The sequence below is a fragment of the Rutidosis leptorrhynchoides genome, chromosome 2 (assembly GCF_046630445.1).
Source record: "Rutidosis leptorrhynchoides isolate AG116_Rl617_1_P2 chromosome 2, CSIRO_AGI_Rlap_v1, whole genome shotgun sequence".
Classification (NCBI taxonomy): Eukaryota; Viridiplantae; Streptophyta; class Magnoliopsida; order Asterales; family Asteraceae; genus Rutidosis; species Rutidosis leptorrhynchoides.
This window is the reverse complement of record NC_092334.1, coordinates 580,373,943-580,398,514: the sequence shown is the minus strand read 5'-3', so window position 1 is coordinate 580,398,514 and position 24,572 is coordinate 580,373,943. Positions and strand designations below refer to the sequence as shown.

At 33.1% G+C, this 24,572-nt stretch overlaps 1 pseudogene; it reads left to right on the top strand.

Moving 5' to 3' along the window:
• Nucleotides 1–24,362, top strand: part of LOC139889853 (uncharacterized) — a 192,379-nt pseudogene extending 168,017 nt beyond the window's left edge.
• Nucleotides 24,363–24,572: the final 210 nt, after the last annotated feature.

The following is a 24,572-nucleotide window of genomic DNA, read 5'->3' as shown; positions in this document are numbered from 1 at the left end:
CATAATTGGGGTTTGGACAAAAGAACGACACTTGTGGAAATTAGACTATGGGCTATTAATGGGTTTTATATTAACTAAACAATACCCTGTTAATTTAATATACAAACTTATAATTCGACATATTTATATATAACCACATACGCTTGACTGGGTACGGTGGGCGGGATATCTATAAATACCAATAATTATTCATTTTACCGGACACGGAACTGGATTAATAGTTAATAGACTTGTTGAAGCAGGGGTGAATTACATTCAAGGGTAATTGGTGTAATTGTTAACAAAGTAGTAAAACCTTGGTTTACACGCAGTCGATAACCTGGTGTATTCATTAAACAAAGTATTAAAACCTTGTTACAATTCGAATCCCCAATTAGTTGGAATATTTGACTTCGGGAATAAAAATAATTTGGCGAAGGCTTTCGCTCTTTATATTTATGACTGATGGACTATTATGGACAAATCCGTATGGACATATTAAATAATCCAGGACAAAGGACAATTAACCCATGGGCATAAAACTAAAATCAACACGTCAAACATCATGATTACGGAAGTTTAAATAAGCATAATTCTTTTATTTCATATTTAATTTCCTTTATTTTATATTTAATTGCACTTCTAATTATCGCATTTTTATTGTTATTGTATTTAATTGCACTTTTAATTATTGTACTTTTTAATTATCGCAAGTTTATTTTATCGCACTTTTATTATTCGCAATTTCATTATTGTTATTTACTTTACGCTTTAATTTAAGTCTTGTATTTATATTTATTATTTTACATCTGGTTTTAACTGCGACTAAAGTTTTAAAATCGACAAACCGGTCATTAAACGGTAAAAACCCCCTTTATAATAATAATATTACTTATATATATATTTGTATTTTTATAAAAATAAACTAATATAGCGTTAAGCTTTGTTTAAAAAGATTCCCTGTGGAACGAACCGGACTTACTAAAAACTACACTACTGTACGATTAGGTACACTGCCTATAAGTATTGTAGCAAGGTTTAAGTATATCCATTCTCTAAATAAATAAATATCTTGTGTAAAATTGTATCGTATTTAATAGTATTTCCTGTAAAAAATATAAGCTATTTTATATACTACTCTGCTAAAACATCAGCGATACAGGGATGGCCAAAAGTAACCCATCCGCATAATTTTCGCCGTAATAGTTTTATAGCCTAAATGTATTGCACAAGAACTGCTATGCACTTCTTCAACTATCATTTCTGCTTCAATTGGACCAACACATCGCATCATTGAGCCGTAGTATGACTTGCGATATAAAATATCATTTTGAATGATATACATTGGTGCTCGCTCTCTTACTAGGCGAGCTTCGCGCTTATCACTTGGTAAAATATCACTGAATGTATTGCAGTATTGGTTCCATCCAATTTGGCTGTTGCTCTTCAACAGATGCAACTATTAAGTCGTTATCTATTGATTTGCTTGGCAATTCTTCAACCCAAACTTGTTTTTGAAAGTGCGAAAACGTTAGAGCAGCCAATTTACTCAAAGCATCCGCCTTCTTATTTTGACTTCTTGGCACTTACGCGGGTTCAAAATACTCAAACCGCTCTGCCAATTCTTTCAATAACTGCAAATATTTCTGCATTGAAGAATCATGTGCTTCGAAAGAACCATTAAACGGATTTGCTACTAACTGCGAATCTGTAAATGCCCGCCACTTAGTAATATTCATTTTTCGCGCAATATTTAAACCAACGAGTAAAGCTTCATATTCAGCTTCATTATTTGTGACATCAAAATTAAAACGTAATGCATACGTATGCTCTTCACCACTTGGGCTTGCCAATACCAAACCCGCACCTGCGCCTTCTGCACACGAAGCTCCATCAGTAAACAAATCCCAAGTTTCACCAACCACTGGTTTTAATGCTATTCGCTCATTAATCACCTCCAATTCCCCAGTCATTTTAGCGAGGTAATCCGCCAAAACCTGGCCCTTTACAGTACTGCGCGGAAGGTAAGAAATTTGATAAGCACCCAACTCTACTACCCACAACGCGAGTCTACCAGATATTTCTGTCTTTGTTAAGACTTGCTTAACTGGCATGTTAGTTAACACATGCACTGGATGCCCTTGAAAGTATCTTCTTAACCTTCGCGATGTTAATATGAGCGCATACACAAACTTCTCTATCGGTGCATTGTTTATTTCACTTCCTGTGAGAGCTTTACTAATAAAATACACAGGTTTTTGTATTTTATCCCTTTCCGCAACCAAAACTGAGCCAAAAGCTTCATTTGCCACTGACACATATAGGTAAAGAATTTCACCATCAACCGGCGCTGTTAACGTAGGCAAAGTATTCAACAACTTTGATGTGCGTAGAGGTGTATACGAAATAGTTATATATTTGTTATGAAATACTATTAAATACAATACAATTTTACACAAGTTATTTATTTATTTATAGAGTGGATATACCTAAACCTTGCTACAACACTTATAGGCAGTGTACCTAATAGTACAGTAGTGTAGTTTTTAGTAAGTCCGGTTCGTTCCACAGGGAGCTAGCCAAGTTTAACGCTATATTTTTAAAACTATATTTGTATAAATATATATATAAATATAAGTAGTATTATTAATATTAAAAGGGGGTTTTTACCATTTAATGACCGGTTTATCGATTTTAAAACTTTAGTTGCAGTTAAAACCTAATGTAAAATATTAAAAATAAATATAACTTAATTTAAAGCGTAAAGTAAATGACAATAATTAAAGTGGGATAATTAAAATGCGATAAATAAAATGACAATAAATAAAATTGCGATAATTAAAAAGTACGATAATTAAAAGTGCAATTAAATAAAATGACAGTAAATAAAAATGCGATGAAATATGAAATAAAGGAATTATGCTTATTTAAACTTCCGAAATAATGATGTTTGACATATTGATTTTAGTTTATTGCCATAGGTTAATTGTCCTTTGTCCTGGATTATTTAATATGTCCATCTGGTTTTTGTCCATAACAGTCCATCAGTCATAAATATAAAGTGCGAGTGTCCTCGTCAAATTATCCTTATATCCGAAGTCAAATATTCCAACTAATTGGGGACTTAAACTATAATTACACCAATTTTCCTTGTATATAATTCACCCCTGTTTTAATAAGTCCATTGACTATTAATCCATTCCCGTGTCCGGTTAAATGAACGATTATTAGTATTTATATCCCGCCCATCGTGTCCGATTGAGTGTATATGGTTATTTATAGGTACGTCTAATTGTAAATCTTTATATTAAATTAACGAACTATCATTCAATTAAACAAATATAAAGCCCATTAATAGCCCATAGTCTAATTTTCACAAGTGTCGTTCTTTTGTTCAAACCCCAATTATGGTACAAAGCCCAATAACCCCGTCTTTAATATTTTAGCCCAACATCATGATTACTTTGGCTTAAATAAGCATAATAATAACTTAGCTACGAGACATTAATTTAAAAAGGTTGAACATAACTTACAATGATTAATAATAGCGTAGCGTTACACGGACAGAATTTTGACTTACACACTTACAACATTCGCTAACATACCCTTATTATTATTAATCTTAAATTAAAATTAAAATTAAAATATTATATATATATATCAGAGAGATAGAGAGGATAGAAAAAGCAGTGTGATATTCGGCCGAAAACTGCGAAATTTATAGATGTGGCCAGAGTTTTTGCTCCATGCGATCGCATGGCATTTGTGCCTTCTGGCCATGCGATCGCATGGCCTGGGAATCCAGCTCACATTCGTTTTTCTCCTAGTTTGCCGACGGTTTTATTAAATAATATATATATATATATATATATATATATATATATATATATATATATATATATATATATATATATATATATATATAATTTTAATAATTAATTATATATTATATTATATTCATGTGCATAGTTGACTTGTAATTTTTAGTCCGTTGCGTCGAGCGTTGAGAGTTGACTCTGGTCCCGGTTCCGGATTTTCGAACGTCCTTTCGTACTATTTAATATCTTGTACTTTGCGTTTTGCGGCTTGTACTCTAGTAACTTTTAGACGTTTCTCATCAATAATTTGAACCTCTTGGATTGTACTTTGTACTTTTGAGCTTTTTGGTCGTTTGCGTCTTCAATTCGTCGAATCTGTCTTTTGTCTTCACCTTTTATTATTTAAACGAATATCACTTGTAAATAGAAAAATTGCAACTAAAAGCTTGTCTTTCTTGAGGGATAATGCTATGAAATATATGTTCGTTTTTAGCATTATCAAATATTCCCACACTTGAGCGTTGCTTGTCCTCAAGCAATATAGTCTTGAAATAAAAATACTAGAATCGCTTCTTTATTCTTCACACTTTGTACATCAGTGATTTTATACGGCGGTATGAACAATGGTAGTAACATTGTGGTTTACAGTCCCACATGACTTTGAAAATTTAGATCCTTTAAGGAAATTGGATCTTTATGAAAATATTTGATCTTTTTGAAAATTCAATCTAGCTTTTACCCTAGATAAGTTTTCCGAAATAACCCTTCACCGGTGTTTGCAAATTGTTTTTGTGGGTTTGGTGGGTTTCAAATTTGAAAATTTTAGCTCAAAACTTGCGGTTTTGTGTCATCCACTTGCTAACCTTGTATTGGGAAAGCAACACGTCCAGTATACTTGCTCCGTATATTACCTTTCGATAAACTACCGTCCGGTTGTAAAGGAAAGCGTTGAACAAGCAACTGTTAAGGCAATGTCCCGTGACATGCTTTTAATTATGGTCTATAACGTGTCAGATGCAATTACTATCCTTTGTAGGAGCAATAGTAAAGATCACCCTATAGTGGGTCTGGCATAAGGTCCTGTCTTCGACCATGCTATGAAACCACCGTTCTTACGGTTGACACCCGATTTGGTTCAGGTGACCTAATGAATTCCAGGTGAATTCCTAGGATTTTACATTCAATGGTAATGAACGCATTGAAAATGGGTTTTCAGAAAACAAATCGGTTTGTAATTTTGATCAAAAGATTTTCTCGTTCAAGCTCGAGTTTAGATATCATTGAATTCCATGAGTTTGTAATTCTCAATCTTTAAGGTCAATCTCAAGGATTGAGTAATATCAGTCTTAAAAGCTGATTTTTGATCTTTAAGGAGATTATCCTTTATGGGGATCTGATTCATTAGTCTTATAAGCTAATTTGCATGGTGCCCCCCCATTGTACGAGATAGATCCTCTCATGGTTAGGATAAGTCTGACCACTTGGCGACCCTGTTTGATGCTGAGGTCCGTGGATTTCCTGCTGATTTTAGAGATGACTTTTCTAGATTTTTCGTCAACCTACAGCTGGTCTGGACGACAACTTCTTGACCTAAATCAAGAAGCGCGTGTCTTTTTCGGAAGACTTTACTTCCTTTTAATGATGGAATTGATTCATCGTGTAGATCCATCTTTTTTCAAATATATTACAGTAAATCGGGTAAAACTGATTAGTTTAGTCCAAAGCAAAAGTACCTTCAATTATTTGTACAAAAATATGTGACATATGTTCTAAATAACTTGGTAAATTTTTCCCACACCTGGCTTTTATTTTCCTTTCTTTGCCTTTTTATTGTCCTCTATTCCATTTTAAATGAATTCTAACATTTTGAGTTGTTTCTCAATTTATGTGCTTTTCGAGGTAACAATAATTTCGGTGTTAACACCTAGTTTTATCGTTCATAAATTTGTATAAACATGATTTTGAGTTCATTTAATTGAAAATTTTTACTAGAATTGGGTAGTCCGTATATAAGACTAGGGCTGTTCTTTATTATCAGAGAGCACTAGATTCTAATACAACTACTGCGTTACTAGTATTTTTTAATGGTAACCAAGTGTTTAAGTTAAAAATTTTAAAAATCCGAAAGAATTTAACCCCTTCCCACACTTAAGATCTTGCAATGCCCTCATTTGCAAGAAATCAGTAACAATTTAAATTATTGAGGGTGATTAGCGTAGAAAAATGATTAAATTTTACCAAAGTTTCCAAACATATTGGCGTTTGTTTGTTGAATGATAAATGGTGCACTTCATTTGTTCATTCCGTCTGTTGTTACATCACATTTATTTTTCGTTTTGTCGTCAAAATTAGTAGCTTTTGCTGAACTTAATGCCAGTCTTTGAAAATGCGCTGTTTTACCCTGTTGTGTACAATTGACAATATACATACATACAAATAATAACATGCATGGTAATTTGAAATGGGACTTAACATCCCACTTTCAAATCAAATATGAAATATTAGTACAACATAATAAAAATGTTAAAACTTACATAAAAGTATCACAATATTATATGTTTAAACATAAATAAATAAATATAATAAAAAGTTAAAAAATCATAGAAATCACCAACGGAACTATATCAATCTGGATAGGGGTTCCAGTTCATGTCATCGGGCGGGTTCCACGTTTGGTTATAGGTGTACTGATAGGCCTGGTTGGGGTCGTAGAGAGTAAATGGTGGTCGCATATCGGGCTAGTGTGGAGGATAGTAAGCAGGTGGGGTCGGTACGCAGTTATTTGGTACCTGAGGTGATAGCTGGCTCATGATCTGATGCTGATGATAGTGCCATCTATCATGCTGTCATTACCTGAAATGCTCGTACACATTCTCGGCTTGCCACTGCTCGTACCGACTATGTCTATCATGGTTTGTCATTTCTACCTCATCTATACGCTGATAGACGTCGGTCATGGCCTCCCTGATGACATCCCTAATGTCATCCGGTTCCTTCATTTCCTCATCTGAACCTCTCTCTACCTGTGGATGATGACCATCATATGGTATTGCCTGATTGCGTCTACTTTTTAATACCTTAGCACCCTGATAGACCTTTAATCCTAAAGTATCAACCTGTTCCCTACACACCATCAGTGGACCCCCTTGGTCCCTATCTACACCCAAATACTCTCCAATGAGAGTAACAAAAATACCTCCTCCTATTATTCCCTCGTCCTGTATTCCTGCCACTATTTTGGACAGATAAAAACCAACACAGTAGGGGATATTAATAAAGCTTCTAGTGTTTCGAATACACTTAAGGTAAAATAAATCATGTAAGGTCATCTTTTCCTTGTTTTTACCTCTTTGTGTAATCGAATTAGCTAAAAATCTATGTATAATACGTAGCTCTGTTTTGTTAATATCTAAATAGGAGTGTCTTCCTCCCAGCGTAAAAACATTATAATCTGACATACGCCTCCAGACGGCGTCCGCGTCAAAATTCCTATCTACCCGCTCCCCATGATAAATCAAATTTGTACAATCGGGTAGGAGTAATTCACCAGGAGTGTAAATCTGTAAAGCCATGGCCATGTCCAGCATGGACATCCTGTACATCCTACGGCCAAGTAAAAATCTAAGAAAACTTCTATCATCTAACCTAACTACATCCGCATTAAGTGAAATAGTACTCATAAGCTCAACGCACCATTCCTTATATACAGGCCTACGAATGGTGAATAAACGTTCCCAATCGGGAAAAGAAGAGCTGCCATACCTTTGGATCAGATGTTGTCTAACTGAGTTAACTAGTTGGACCCTTTTCAAAGGTTCCCAATCGATTACCCTCGGTACTTCTACATTTTTCGTTACCAGTTTAAATTTGTTACTTTGGTATGTTGGGTAATCTCTCCAACTTCGATCAAATCTCAAATTGGGATGCAACTGTTCTTCATGAATCGTTGGGTGTTCTATTATCGGATGAATCGAAAATTGTATGTAGGCATTAACATATTCTAGTTGCGGATCATAATATGGTACGTGTTGATCAGGTTGTTGTTGTTGTTCCTGTTGTTGCTCCTTTTCAGGTTCTGGTTCATATTGTGGCTCATATTGCATTTCTGGTTCAGGTTCCGGAGCAGGTTGCCTAGATGATGATGATGCACCATCAGTATCGGTATTTTTCTGCAAAACACATTAAACACAAAATTTGTGCATCCAAATATGCATTAGTGTTAGCAAAATAACAACTTGAAACAATTACAATAACATGTTCAATCAAAATTAAACTTATACACATTTTCACAATTTTAACAATTCTACACTTTTTCAAATAAGCATATATGAAAATGTTTACAAAGTTCATAAGCATTCAACTCAAATAACATGTTAAAATAACCATTACTAGCAATTAAACAAGTTTCAAATGGCATTTACATCAATTTAATCAAGTTCATGAATTTTAGACCTAAAAAGTCTACTTTAATTCTTAAAAATTATATTTAGGATCAAAGTTTGGATCATTTAGCTACCTAAACATGTTACACTACTTAATTTAGCAATAATTCATGACAAAAATCGGCCATAACCTGTTTATATCAAAAAGCCCCAAATTGCTCAAGAACACAAACCCTAGATTTCTAAAAATTTTGAAGTTTTTGGCTTCAAATCATGTTAAATAGCATCAATCTAGGTTATACATGCATAAAATACTAATAATATAACTCTAATTACACTAAAAATTGACAAAATCAAATTAGGTAAAATATTGGTAATTATCAAAAAACTAAGAAATTTAAGAGTTTAGGGGTGTAATTTTTACCTTCTTGCTAAAAAATCTGAACCTAGGCATGATTAGAGTTGATTTTAGGACGAAATATGATGAATTTTGGTGAAAATTTGGGAATTTTTGAGGTGTTTTTGAGAGATATTCGCGTATGTGTGTGTGTTGTGGAATGAGACAGAACAGACGAGCTGTTCTTTATTTCTGCCCAGGTTTTCATGGCCATGCGATCGCATGGCTTTGCTGTGCAATCCCCATGCGATCACATGGGGGTCAGGTTTTTTTTTTTTTTTTTTTTTTTTTTTTTTTTTTTAGAAAAGTCTTTTAACTAATAAAATATAAATTTTAAAAATTTTAAAAATTTTGTTTTCCTTGTTATTTAGGATGAGGTCGTTTCGGATCGATGTCCTAGTCCGTCCCTCAACAAAATTTTAAAAATTTGTCATTTCAAAGCGTTGTTTTAAAAGCAAAGATTTTTTGGGTTTTTTAAATGTTTTTGGCATACTTTAATTCAATAAGATTAAAAATAATGATAATAAAAGTTCTCGTCCCGCCCTCGGGTAAAGCAATTTCGGTTCAACGACCTAGTTTTCAACTCACGACGAATTTTAAATATCAAATTTTTAACTTAATAAAATAAAGTAAATTTTTTGTTTTTAAATTCACACCAACCTTATATTTAAAATGCATAAAATTAAAAATTCATATTATTAAAATTTTTATACATACAAACTTATATTGAAAATATTAATTTTTAAAAATACTTAAAAACTTAAATATATTGATTTTAAAAAGTTTACAATATTAATTTAATATTTATCTATTAACAAGGTAAAAATTAAATTAAAAAAAAAATCTTTTTGGTCTTTTATCCCACTTTAATCAATCAAATATTATCAAAAATATACGCCCCTCTTTTCGGTAAAGTAATTTCGGTTCCATAACCTAGTTTTACTCCTGACGAATTTTTGAAATATTTTGGGTTGATTGATTAAAGATATTTATACCTTAAGAATAAACGGTAAATTTCGCAGTGATGTAATAAATTTTTGTATGATATCAATAATTTCGGTTACGCATACCTAATTTTATTGAATACCAATTTAATACTTTATAGTGAACGATTCAGCGTTTATTTTCAAAAGGTTAAAAGCAATAAAATAAAAAAATGAAAACTGTACATACTTACCTGTGAGATAGAATTCTCAGAGACCTGCTTTAGCCGACTCATAGGAGAGTCGTGTGATTTGGTTCTCCATAGCTACATAAGCATAACCTCGATTCTTCAATATCTTTTCCTCTAAACATATAAATGGTCCTTCTCTGTATAGAGTAACAAATTCGGTATTTGAATATGTTTGATTATTTGAACATTTACCTTCTTGTGACCATTTTCCGCATTTATAACATCTTTCAAGGTGTTGTGCTCTTCTTTTTGTTGCGGATTTTAATTTTCCTTTACCAAAATGTATCTTATGATGATCTTTCCTGAGTTCTTTTCTTACTCCATCCATTTTGCCTCTTATAAATGATACCAATTCACTCGGAAGGGTGTCATTATTACGTTTAGTAATCATAGCATGTAGCATTAGACCATGGTTCAGATCAAAGGAATTTTTCATCTTGTAAAACCTAAAAAAATAAAAATTCAGAATGGGGGGAGAAGACTAGTTCTTTAGGGTCTGCTAGGGAAAGACCATTCGGATTTCATTCTCGAGCACTACATGAAAACAGAATATCTAACTCTAACAGAAATATATATTACCCTAAAAAGATTCGAACTTTCCCACACTTAGTTAGCTGTGGTGTCGAAATTGTGATTAACTTCATCTTCAACTTCCATTGGACTATCTATGTAATGTTTAACTCTGTGACCATTAACTTTAAATTCAATCTCATTTGAATTTATTAATTCTACTGTTTCGTACGGAAAAACTCTTTTGACTATGAATGGTCCAGACCATCTTGATTTCAATTTTCCAGGAAATAGCTTGAATCGTGAATTGAAAAGAAGAACTCTGTCTCCTTCTTTAAATTCTTTTGAACTTCTGATTCTTTTATCATGCCATTTCTTCGTTCTTTCCTTATAGATTAACGAATTTTCATATGCTTCATGTCTTAATTCTTATAATTCGTTTAGTTGACTTAACCGTAGACGTCCAGCTTCATGTAAATCAAGATTACATGTCTTCAAAGCCCAAAATGCTTTGTGTTCAATTTTTACTGGAAGGTGACTGATAATGCTAAAAGCGAAACATATATTTCATAGCATTATCCCTCAAGAAAGACAAGCTTTTAGTTGCAATTGTTCTATTTACAAGTGATATTAGTTTAAATAATAAAAGGTGAAAACAAAAGACAGATTCGACGAATTGAAGACACAAACGACCAAAAAGCTATAAAGTACAAAGTACAATCAAAGTGGTTCAAATTATTGATGAGAAACGTCTCGAAATTACAAGAGTACAAGACGCAAAACGCAAAGTACACGATATTAAATTGTACGCAAGGACGTTCGAAAATCCGGAACCGGGACCAGAGTCAACTCTCAACGCTCAACGCAACTGACTAAAAATTACGAGTCAACTATGCACATAAATATAATATAATATTTAAATAATTCTTAAAATTATTTATATATTATATATATTTATAAACCGTCGGCAAGATGCAAACAAACTCTTGTGAGCTGGAAAAGCAGGCCATGCGATCGCATGGCCTGGAAGCTAAAATTCCATGCGATCACATGGCAGCAGAAGTCAGGCCACATCTATAAATTTCGCGTGTTTTGGCTCAAATTAACACATCTTTTTCTCTATCTCTCTCACGTATACATATACATATACATATATATATATATATATATATATATATATATATATATATATATATATATATATATATATATATATATATATATATATATATATATATATTATAATTTTAATTTTAATTTTAAATTCTAATAATAAGGGTATGTTAGCGAATGTTGTAAGGGTGTAAGTCTACGCTATTTTTAATCATTGTAAGTTATGTTTAACCTTTTTAAATTAATGTCTCGTAGCTAAGTTATTATTATGCTTATTTAATGCCAAAGTAATGGTGATGTTGGGCTAAATATTAAAATTGGGTAATTGGGCTTTGGACCATAATTGGGGTTTAGATAAAAGAACGACACTTGTGGAAATTAGACTATGGGCTATTAATGGGTTTTATATTAACTAAATGATACCTCATTAATTTAATATATAGAATTATAATTTGACGTATTTATATATAACCACATACGCTTGACTGGGTACGGTGGGCGGGATATCTATAAATACCAATAATTGTTCATTTTACCGGACACGGAACTGGATTAATAGTTAATAGACTTGTTGAAACAGGGGTGGATTACATTCAAGGGTAGTTGGTGTAATTGTTAACAAAGTAGTAAAACCTTGGACTACACGCAGTCGATAACCTGGTGTATTCATTAAACAAAGTATTAAGTCCTTGTTATAATTCGAATCCCCAATTAGTTGGAATATTTGACTTTGGGAATAAGAATAATTGGACGAAGACTTCCGTATTTTATGATTATGACTGATGGACTATTATGGACAAAACCGTATAGACATATCAATTAATCCAGGACAAAGGACAATTAACCCATGGGAATAAACTAAAATCAACACATCAAATATCATGATTACGGAAGTTTAAATATGCATAATTCCTTTATTTCATATTTAATTGCACTTTTAATTATCGCACTTTAATTTTTTGTCATTTTAATTATCGTACTTTTTAATTATCGCAATTTTATTTATCGCACTTTTATTTATCGCAATTTCATTATCGTTATTTACTTTATGCCTTAAATTAAGTTTTATTTATTTTTAATATTTTACATTGGGTTTTAACTGTGACTTAAGTTTTAAAATCGACAAACCGGTCATTAAACGGTAAAAACCCCCTTTTATAATAAATAATACTACTTATTTATATATTTGTATTTTTACAATTATAAGTTAAAACTAATATAGCGTTAAACTTGGCGAAGATCTCTGTGGAACGAACCGGACTTACTAAAAACTACACTACTGTACGATTAGGTACACTGCCTATAAGTGTTGTAGCAAGGTTTAGGTATATCCATTCTATAAATAAATAAATAAATAACTTGTGTAAAATTGTATCATATTTAATAGTTTTTCGTAGTAAAAATATAACTATTTTGTATACACCTCTACGGACATCAAGTATTTTTGGCGCCGCTGCCGGGGATAGTTAAACGCCGAAAGCACGACGCTATAAAAAAAAGATTTTTATTAAGTTCTTTGTATAAAAATATACGTTTTAAATATTAAAAATACAAAAATATAAAAAAGAAAAGTATCTATATATTTATTTTTAAAAGTTTATTTAAAATATATAAAGTTAAAAAGTATTTTTATTTTAGTTTTTAAATATAAGTATTTTATTATTTTATATAAATATTTATATATATTAAAAACAGAAAACGGAAAAAAATATATATAAAAGTGTCGAGGCCTGGTACTGTAGCAGCCCAACTCTGGCCCGAAACCTTGCTCCATGCGACCGCATGGAGTTTTAACTCCAATTTCATGCGATCGCATGACAGGTTCTGACACGCCAGGTTTGACCTAATTTCGCATTAATTACGGAGTATTTTTTTTATTATTATTTTTAAACCCTAATTAGGTTAATTATTATAATAATTTAGTTTAAGTTTTTAATTAATTTTGTATTTTTAGTTTAATTAGTTTTATTAATATATAAAATTAATACTTTTATAAAATAAATAATATAAAAATAATATTTTTATAAAAATTGTACTTTTTACAACTTTAAGTTTATTTTTATATTTTGTATCTTATTACTTGTTTTAGCATAATATTTGTATTTTTCGTTCGTATTTAGTTTTAAGTCATAGTTTTTGCCATAGTTATTTTTTATTTCTAGATTTTTAGGCTTTGCCATAAAATCCCTTAAGTGCTTTTTCTTTAGACTAAGATTTAGATGCTTTAGAATTTTGCGAGGCCGTTTTTATATTTTAGTACCTTTTTAAGATATTGCCGTTTTGGATATAGAATTTCTTTAAGCGTTAATACCTTTAGACGCAACTTTTAATTCTTAGTTTTTAGTTCCTTTTTAAGTTTCGACGCTCTACTTTCTTATTTTTATTTTTTCGACGCCTATTATTTTTCGGCCTTTTATTTTTCGACTGTTTTTCAACGCTATATTTTTAGGACATAGAATTTTCTATTTCTTCTCTAAAATTTCTTTAAATTTCAACTAAAAATTATTTTAAGTGGTTAAATTGATAGACATCCAAATTTTCTGCTTCGTAGTAATAGTTGGATTTGTTAGTGGCTGAGTTGTGAGCTTCCGATTTAAAGGGTTCTTGCTCCCTGCTACATCTTTTGGCTATTCGAAACGTGGGCAAAAGCAGAAAAGTCTATTAATTTGATAATTTATATAATTTTTATCTTTTAAAACTAATAGGATATTCAGTGAATGCATCGAGCAAAACGTTCACCACCTTTTGTACGTTCACCACCTGTAACTAGATCAAGATATCTAGCCAATATTGTCGTCGTTGATTTTTCTTTAGAATCGTCATCCAGTCAACCAAGTACTCCAATTCAAATTTTCGATAATCCATTTTTTGAACCCGACCTCACAATTGAGAATCCGGAGGATATTCAGGGACAATTCAGAGATCCTGAACCATTAATCTTTCCTCCGGAACCACCAATCATTCAAACGGAGATTGTCGAGGAACAACCTATTAAATCAGAATCCTCTAGTGATTCAGATTCAACAAATTCAATCATGGAAAATCTGGAACCTCTAAGTATGGAAGACCGAATGAGAGCTAAACGCACTGGCTAAGGTCACGCAATTACTCAACCTGACATTAATGCGCCAGATTATGAAATTAAGGGACAAATCCTACACATGGTAACTAATCAATGCCAATTTAGTGGTGCGCCGAAGGAAGATCCAAATGAACATCTTCGAACTTTTAATAGGATCTGTACACTATTTAAAATAAGAGAAGTGGAGGATGAACAGATATATCTCATGTTTTTTCCCTGGACTTTAAAGGGAGAAGCCAAAGATTGGTTAGAATCGTTACCTGAAGGGGCGATTGATACATGGGACGTCTTAGTTGAAAAATTTCTTAAACAATTCTTTCCGGCATCTAAAGCCGTGAGACTTCAAGGAGAAATTGTTACGTTCACACAAAAGCCAAATGAAACTCTATATGAGGCATAGACAAGATTTGGAAAGTTATTAAGAGGATGTCCGCAACATGGTTTAGATACCTGTCAAATAGTACAAATATTCTACCAAGGATGCGACATCACTACAAGAAAAGACATCGATATAGCAGCCGGTGGTTCCATTATGAAGAAAACCGCAACTGACGCTTACAAAATTATTGATAACACTGCTTCTCACTCACATGAGTGGCACCAAGAAAAAGAAATCGTTAGATAATCTAAAGCGGCTAGAGCCGATTCTAGCCATGACTTAGATTCCATTTCTGTAAAGATAGATACTGTCGAGAGACGAATGGAAAAGATGACTAAAGATATCCACTCAATACGAATTAGTTGTGAGCAGTGTGGAGGACATTTAACAAAAGATTATCTCAGTATTAAACAAACAATGGAACAAAGAGAGACTGTTTCATACATGAACCAAAGGCCTGGAAATAATTATCAGAATAATTATCAACCGCCAAGACAGAACTACAATCAAAATCAGAACTATAACCGAAATGTTCCATACAACAACCAACAAGGTCCTAGTAATCAACAAGTATCTAATAATACTTACAATTAGCAAAGACCTATTTTTCAAAACAAACCACCACAAACCGCTGATAAAAAGCCAAATATAGAAGATATGATGTCGAAGATAGTTGAATCTCAAACTCAATTTTTCACATCTCAGAAACAAACGAATGAACAAAATGCTCAAGCATTTAGAAATCAACAAGCTTCAATTCAAAATCTGGAACAAGAAGTAAGCAACCTAGACAGGTTAATAGGTAAAAGAAAATCGGGAAGTCTACCTAGTGATACAAATGCTAACCCCCGGAATGAAACAGCTAAAGTCATTACCACGAGAAGTGGTATTACACTTAAACCACCTGAAATACCTGTAATTTCTTATGACTCTATTCCTACTCCAAAAGAACCACAATCTGAACAAGATAAGGAAAAAGAACCAGTAGTTGAAAAGGTTAATAAAGATAACATAGTTAAAGCTAAACCTTATGTTAAACCATACCAACCACCACTTCCTTACGCCAGTAAAATGAGAAAAGAGAGACTTGAAGCCGAGAAATCCAAATTCTTTGATATGTTTAAACAGATAAATGTCAATCTTCCTTTCATTGATGTAATTTCAGGAATGCCTAGATATGCTAAATTCTTGAAAGATCTAATCACAAATAGGAAGAAAATAGAAGAACTCTCGACTGTTACTATAAATGCTAATTGCTCTGCAGTGCTATTGAATAAGATAACAGAAAAATTATCAGATCTAGGAAGTTTTACAATTTCATGTTTTCTGGGTAGTCTTAGTTCAAAAGAAGCATTGGCAGACTTAGGTGCTAGTATAAATTTAATGCCGTATTCACTATACGCTAAACTAGACCTTGGAGAATTGAAACCAACACGAATAAGCATACAACTAGCCGATCGATCAGTAAAATATCCTAGAGGGATAATGGAGAACATGCTAGTTAAAGTTGGTACTTTAGTATTTCCAGTAGATTTTGTTATTCTAGACATGGAAGAGGATTCTCGAGTTCCTCTCATATAAGGAAGACCATTCTTAAACACGGCCAAAGCAATAATAGACGTGTTTGGTAAGAAACTGACCCTAAGTATAGAGGACGAGAGTGATACCTTTTCTGTTGATAGCGCCATGCAACAACCGCAATCTGCAGATGATACATGTAATTATATTCAAACTATAGATTCACATGCAGAATTGTTAGAAGAATTTCCAGAATTACAAGGAACAGGAGAATGTTCTTTAGGAGAAGGAACTGGACCAATTGATGAAGCTGAAATGTTAGCTACACTTATGGCTAATGGATATGAACCAACAACAGAAGAAATTCAAATGCTAAAAGAAGAAGACAGATATCGATATAAATCATCGATAGAAGAACCACCGACATTAGAGTTAAAGACACTTCCAAACCATATGGAATACGCTTATTTACATGGTGAATCTGAATTACCTGTAATAATATCGTCTTCTCTTACTGAAAATGAAAAATCTCAACTCATTTCTGTGCTAAAAGCTCATAAACCAGCTATTGCATGGAAGATTCATGATATTAAAGGAATAATTCCTTCGTATTGCACACATAAAATCCTTATGGAAGAAGGTCATAAAACGTATGTGCAACGCCAACGAAGACTAAATCCTAATATGCAAGATGTTGTTAAGAAAGAAATTATTAAACTGCTTGATGCAGGTTTAATTTATCCAATCTCTGATAGTCCATGGGTAAGCCCAGTTCAATGCGTACCTAAGAAGGGTGGCATGACTGTTATCACAAATGAGAAAAATGTGCTTATTCCTACTAGGACTGTAACAGGATGGCATGTTTGTATTGATTATAGAAAATTAAATGACGCCACCAGAAAAGATCACTTTCCCTTACATTTTATTGATAAAATGTTGGAAAGATTAGCCGGAAATAGTTACTATTGTTTTCTTGATGGTTTTTCCGGATATTTTCAAATTCCAATAGCACCCGAGGACCAAGAGAAAACCACATTCACGTGCCCTTATGGCACTTTTGCTTACAAACGCATGCCATTTGGACTTTGCAACGCCCCTGCAACCTTTCAAAGGTGCATGATGGCGATTTTTCACGACATGATAGAAGAATGCATGGAAGTTTTCATGGATGACTTTTCAGTCTTCGGTGATACTTTTGAATCATGTCTAGTTAATCTTGAACGAATGCTAATTAGATGCGAACTATCAAATCTAGTACTTAATTGGGAGAAATGCCATTTCATGGTTAAAGAAGGCATCGTTCTTGGACATAAAATTTCAAAGGAAGGAATTGAAGTGGATAGAGCAGAAGTAGATGTAATTGCTAAACTTCCACATCCCACCAATGTTAGAGGAGTTAGGAGTTTTCTAGGGCATGCCGGTTTTTACCGACGTTTCATAAAATATTTTTCTAAAATTGCCACTCCTATGAATAAACTCCTAGAAAAGGATGCGCCATTCATCTTTTCAGATGAATGCATCAAATTTTTTAATATTCTTAAATAAAAACTCACTAATGCGCCGATTATGATAACTCCAAATTGGAATATACCATTTGAACTAATGTGTGATGCAAGTGATTTTGCAATGGGAGCCGTTTTAGGACAAAGGATTGAAAAACGATTTCAACCTATTTATTACGCTAGTAAGACATTACAAGGAGCACAAACGAATTACATAACTACTGAAAAAGAACTCCTTGCTATTGTCTTTGCTTTTGACAAATTTCGTTCATATCTCGTTCTAGCTAAAACGGTGGTCTATACTGACCATTCTGATCTTAGATACCTATTTTCGAAACAAGATGCCAAACCAAGATTAATCCGTTGGATCTTACACTTACAAGAGTTCGATATTGAGATCCGAGACAAAAAGGGAGCAGAAAATCTCGCCGCCGATCATCTTTCTCGTCTTGAAAATCCTGAATTAGAAGTTCTAAATGAATCAGCCATACAAGATAACTTTTCTGATGAATATCTATTGAAGATAGATTATAATGAAATTCCATGGTTTGCAGACTATGCAAACTACTTAGTATGTGGATTCCTTGAAAAAGGATTATCATACCAAAAATGAAAGAAATTCTTTAATGATATAAAACACTATTTCTGGAAAGATCCACATTTGTTTAAAAGTTGTCCCGATGGAATAATACGCCGATGTGTATTCGGGGATGAAGCTAGTCAAATCTTAAACCATTGTCACACAGGACCAACAGGAGGGCATTATGGGTCTCAACTTACAGCTAGAAAAGTTTACGATGCTGGATTCTATTGGCCTACAATTTTCAAAGACGCACACCTTCTTTGCAAATCCTGTGATGCATGTCAAAGGGCCGGAAAATAAGTCAACGTGATGAAATACCACAAAATGTCATTCAAGTATGTGAAGTATTTGACATTTGGGGTATTGACTTTATGGGTCAATTTCCAAAATCTCATAATAATCTCTACATTCTCGTAGCCATTGATTATGTATCTAAATGGGCGGAAGCACAAGCTCTCCCAACTAATGATGCACGAGTTGTAGTCAACTTTTTAAAACGTCTTTTTGCCAGGTTTGGAACACCGAAAGCTTTAATCAGTGATCGGGGTACTCATTTTTGTAATAATCAACTTGAGAAAGTTCTCAAAAGATACGGAGTAACTCATAAAATCTCAACCGCTTATCATCCACAAACAAGTGGACAAGTTGAAAATACCAACCGAGCTTTAAAACGTATTCTAGAAAAAAACGTAGGATCAAATCCGAAGGAATGGTTCATGAAATTGGAGGATGCACTCTGGGCTTTTAGAACAGCCTACAAAACTCCAATTGGAACCACACCTTTTAGACTCGTTTACGGAAAAGCATGTCATCTTCCAGTAGAAATTGAACACAAAGCATTTTGGACTTTGAAGACATGTAATCTTGATTTACATGAAGCCGGACGTCTACGATTAAGTCAGCTAAACGAATTAGAAGAATTAAGACATGAAGCATATGAAAATTCGTTAATCTATAAAGAAAGAACGAAGAAATGGCATGATAAAAGAATCAAAAGTTCAAAAGAATTTAAAGAAGGAGACAGAGTTCTTCTTTTCAATTCAAGATTCAAGCTATTTCCTGGAAAATTGAAATCAAGATGGTCTGGACCATTCATAGTCAAAAGAGTTTTCCCGTACGGAACAATAGAATTAATAAATTCAAATGGGATTGAATTTAAAGTTAATGGTCACAGAATTAAACATTACATACATGGTCCGATGGAAGTTGACAATGAAGTCAATCATAATTTCACCACTCAAGAAAACCCTCAAAATGAAAACTTAAATATGTTATCAACAACATATGAAAAATCAAAATTGAAAAATGGGGAGGATTCAAATTGGAGTGATGAAGAAGAATTTCTATACAAACCTCCCATTCCAAGAAATGAAGAAAAAGAAGTTCAAATAGAAGTGAAAGAACCAAGAAAAAAACACCCGAAAAAGGTTTACAAACCAACTCGACTTACTAAAGTAGGAGACCCGGGCGAATTTATCATTTCTTGCTTGCTTAATGATGGTGCTATATATAATGGACTCGCAGATTTAGGAGTAATTGAAAATATTATGCCTCTTTCCTTATACAAAAGATTAGGTATGGGTAAATTAAAACCAACCAAAATAGGTGTTCAATCATTTGACCTAACCATTAAACACCCGGTTGGAATAGCAAATAATTTACTTGTTAATGTGGGAAGTTTGACCTTTGTTACAAACTTCATAGTGATTAATATGGAGGAAAACCTTAATATTCCTCTAATTTTAGGTCGCCCATTTTTAGCAACCACCGAGGCGTTCATTGATGTAAGAGAAGGTAGAATGACACTTAGGAATGGTGATAAATCGGTCACCTTTGTGAACCAAAAGTTTAGATATCCACCAACCAAAACTGTTAAACCAATAAAAATGCCTAAGTATGGGGAAGATGAAGAAACACTTAAAGATGATCCGATAACAAAGAACCCCGTTGATGATACGAAATTAGATGAACCCGTTTTTAATAGTTCAACGAAGAAACTTTATAAACGGATTCACGATGCCAAGATTAAGGGAAACTTTAAGTTATGTAACCGATTAGTATCCAATTTATCACCAAAAGAAAAGGCAATGTTAGTTGAATTTGTGAAAGTTACGGAGGAAATCAACAAATGGATTGAAGCAAAAGTCAGAGATATACAAGTTGTTGATGATCCAATTGAAAATAACGTTAATCACAATTTCAACATTACATCTAACTAAGTGTGGGGAGATTCGAATCTTTTTAGGGTAATATGTATTTCTATTAGAGTTAGATATTCTGTTTTCGTGTAGTTCTCGAGAATGGAATCCGAATGGTCTTTCCCTAGCAGACCCTAAAGAACTAGTCTTCTCCCCCCATTCTGAATTTTTATTTTTTTTAGGTTTTACGAGATGAAAAATTCCTTTGATCTGAACCATGGTCTAATGCTACACGCTATGATTACTAAACGTAATAATGACACACTTCCGAGTGAACTGGTATCATTTATAAGAGACAAAATGGATGGAGTAAGAAAAGAACTCAGAAAAGATCATCATAAGATACATTTTGGTAAAGGAAAATCAAAATCCGCAACAAAAAGAAGAGCACGACACCTTGAAAGATGTTATAAATGCGGAAAATAGTCACACGAAGGTAAATGTTCAAATAATCAAACATATTCAAATACCGAATTTGTTACTCTATGCAGAGAAGGACCGTTCATATGTTTAGAAGAAAAGATATTGAAGATTCGAGGTTATGCTTACGTAGCTATGGAGAACCAAATCACACGACTCTCCTATGAGTCGGCTAAAGCAGGTCTCTAAGAATTCTTTCTCACAGGTAAGTATGTACAGTTTTTATTTTTATTTTTTTCTTATTGCTTTTAACCTTTTGATAATAAACGCTGAATCGTTCGCTATAAAGTATTAAATTGGTATTCAATAAAATTAGGTATGCGTAACCGAAATTATTGATATCATACAAAAATTTATTACATCACTGCGAAATTTACCGTTTATTCTTAAGGTATAAATATCTTTAATCAATCAACCCAAAATATTTCAAAAATTTTTCAGGAGTAAAACTAGGTAATATAGCCGAAATTACTTTACCGAAAAGAGGGGCATATATTTTTGATAATATTTGATTCATTAAAGTGGGAAAAAAGACCAAAAAGATTTTTGATTTTATTTTTACTTTGTTTTTAAAATTAATATTAAATTATTATTGTAAACTTTTTAAAATCAATATATTTAAGTTTGTAAATATTTGAAAAATTAATATTTTTAATATAAGTTTGTATGTATAAAAACAAAAATATAATATAAGTTTGGTGTGAATTTTTAATAATATGAATTTTTAATTTTATGCATTTTAAATTTAAGTTTGGTATGAATTTAAAAACAAAAATTTACTTTATTTCATTAAGTTAAAAATTTGATATTTAAAATTTGTCGTGAGTTGAAAACTAGGTCGTTGAACCGAAATTGCTTTACCCAAGGGAGGGACGAGAACTTTTATTATCATTATTTTTAATCTTATTGAATTAAAGTATGCCAAAAACATTTTAAAAAACCCAAAAATCTTTGCTTTTAAAACAACGCTTAAAAATGACAAATTTTAAAATTTTATCGAGGGACGGACTAGGACGTCGTTCCGAAACGCCCTCATCCTAAAAAGAAACAAATTTTTAAAATTTAATTTAATTTAATCATATGTTTTAAAAAGTGTAAGGTTTTTATAAAAAAAAAACAAAAAACAAAAAACAGGTACCCCATGCGATCGCCTGGGGTTTGAACTTCAGAACCATGCGATCGCATGGAGCTGAAATTCAGGTCAGGAACAAAATAACCAGCGAGCTGCTCTGTATCACACAACACACACAAAACACGAACACCACTCCAAAAACACCCCTAATTTCATCAATTTTTCACAAAAATCAACCAAATTTCTCGCTATAAGCCGCTCTAATCATGAATTTGATAAGAAGTTTATCAAAAAGGGTAACAATTTCACTCCTAAACCTCTTTAAATTTGATTTTTATTGTTCTTGAGCTATATTTTACCTAATTGATTTTGTTAATTTCTAGTGTAATTAGAGTTAAATTGTTAGTATATTATGCATGTATAACCTAGATTGATGCTATTTAACATGATTTGAAGCCAAAAACTTCAAAATTTTTAGGAATCTAGGGTTTGTGTTCTTGAGCAATTTAGGGCTTTTTGATATAAACAGGTTATGGCCGATTTTTGTCATGAATTATTGTTAAATTAAGTAGTGTATCATGTTTAGGTAGCTAAATGATCCAAACTTTAATCCTAAACATGATTTTTGAGAATTAAAGTAGACTTTTTAGGTATAAAATTCATGAACTTGATTAAATTGATGTAAATGCCATTTGAAACTTGTTTAATTGCTAGTAATGGTTGTTTTAACATGTTATTTGAGTTGAATGCTTATGAACTTTGTAAACATTTTCATATATGCTTATTTGAAAAAGTGTAGAATTGTTAAAATTGTGAAAATGCGTATAAGTTTAATTTTGATTTAACATGTTATTGTAATTGTGTTAATTTGTTATTTTGCTAACACTAATGTATATTTGGATGCACAAATTTTGTGTTTAATGTGTTTTGCAGAGATTTACTAATACTGATAGTGCATCATCATCATCTAGACAACCTGCTCCAGAACCTGAACCAGAAATGCAATATGAACCTGAATCGGAGCAACAACAGGAACAACAACAACCTGATCAACACGTACCTTATTATGATCCGCATCAAGAATATGTGGATGCCTTCATAGTATTTTCGATGCATCCGATAGTACAACACCCAATGATTCATGAAGAACAGTTGCATCCCAATCTAAGATTTGATCGAAGCTGGAAAGATTACCCAACATATCAAAGTAACAAATTCAAACTCATACCGAAAAATGTCGAAGTGCCAAGGGTAATCGATTGGGAGCCTTTAGAAAGGGTCCAACTAGTTAAATCAGTTAGGGAACATCTGATCCAAAGGTATGGCAGTTCTTCTTTTCTTGATTGGGAACGTCTATTTACCATTCGTAGACCTGTATATAAGGAATGGTGTATTGAGCTTATGAGTACTATAGCGTTAAATGCAGATGTAGATAGGTTAGATGATAGAAGTTTTCTTAGGTTTATACTTGGTCGTAGGATGTACAGGATGTCCATGCTGGACATGGCCAGGGCTTTGCAGATTTACACTCCTGGTGAATTACTACTACCCGATTGTATGAATTTGATTTATCGTGGTGAACGGGTAGATAGGAATTTTGACGCGAACGCCGTCTGGAGGCGTATGTCAGATTATAATGTTTTTACGCTGGGAGGAAAACACTCCTGCTTACATATTAACAGAGCCGAGCTTCGTATAATTCATAGATTTTTGGCTAACTCGATTACACAGAGAGGTCACAACAAGGAGAAAATGACCTTACATGATTTATTCTACCTAAAGTGTATTCGAGACCCAAGAGGCTTTGTAAATATCCCTTACTGCGTTGGTTTTTATTTGTCTAAGATGGTGAAAGGAATACAGGAAGGGGGAATAATAGGAGGAGGTATTTTTGTTACTCTCATTGGAGAGTATTTGGGTGTAGATAGGGACCAAGGGGGTCCACTTTTGGTATGTAGGGAACAGGTTGAGCCTTTAGGATTGAAGGTCTATCAGGGTGCTAAGGTATTGAAGAGCAGACGCAATCAGGCAATACCCTATATAGGTAGTCATCCTCAGGTAGAGAGAGGTTCAGATGAGGAAATGGAGGAAGCGGATGACATTAGGGATGTCATTAGGGAGGTTATGACTGACGTCTACCAGCGTGTTGATGAGGTAGATATGACAAACAGGGAGAGATTTAGTCAGATGGAGCAGTGGCAAGCCTGGAATGATTACAAGCATTCCAGGCAATGACAGCATGATAGATGGGACTATCATCAGCATCAGATCATGAGCCGGATGTCACCTCAGGATCACTATGTACCGACCCGACTCGCTTACTATCCTCCACACCAGCCCGAGATGAGACCACCATATACTCTCTACGACCCTAACCAGGCCTACCAGTACACTTATCACCAACCATGGAACCCGACCGACGACATGAACTGGAACCCCTATCCA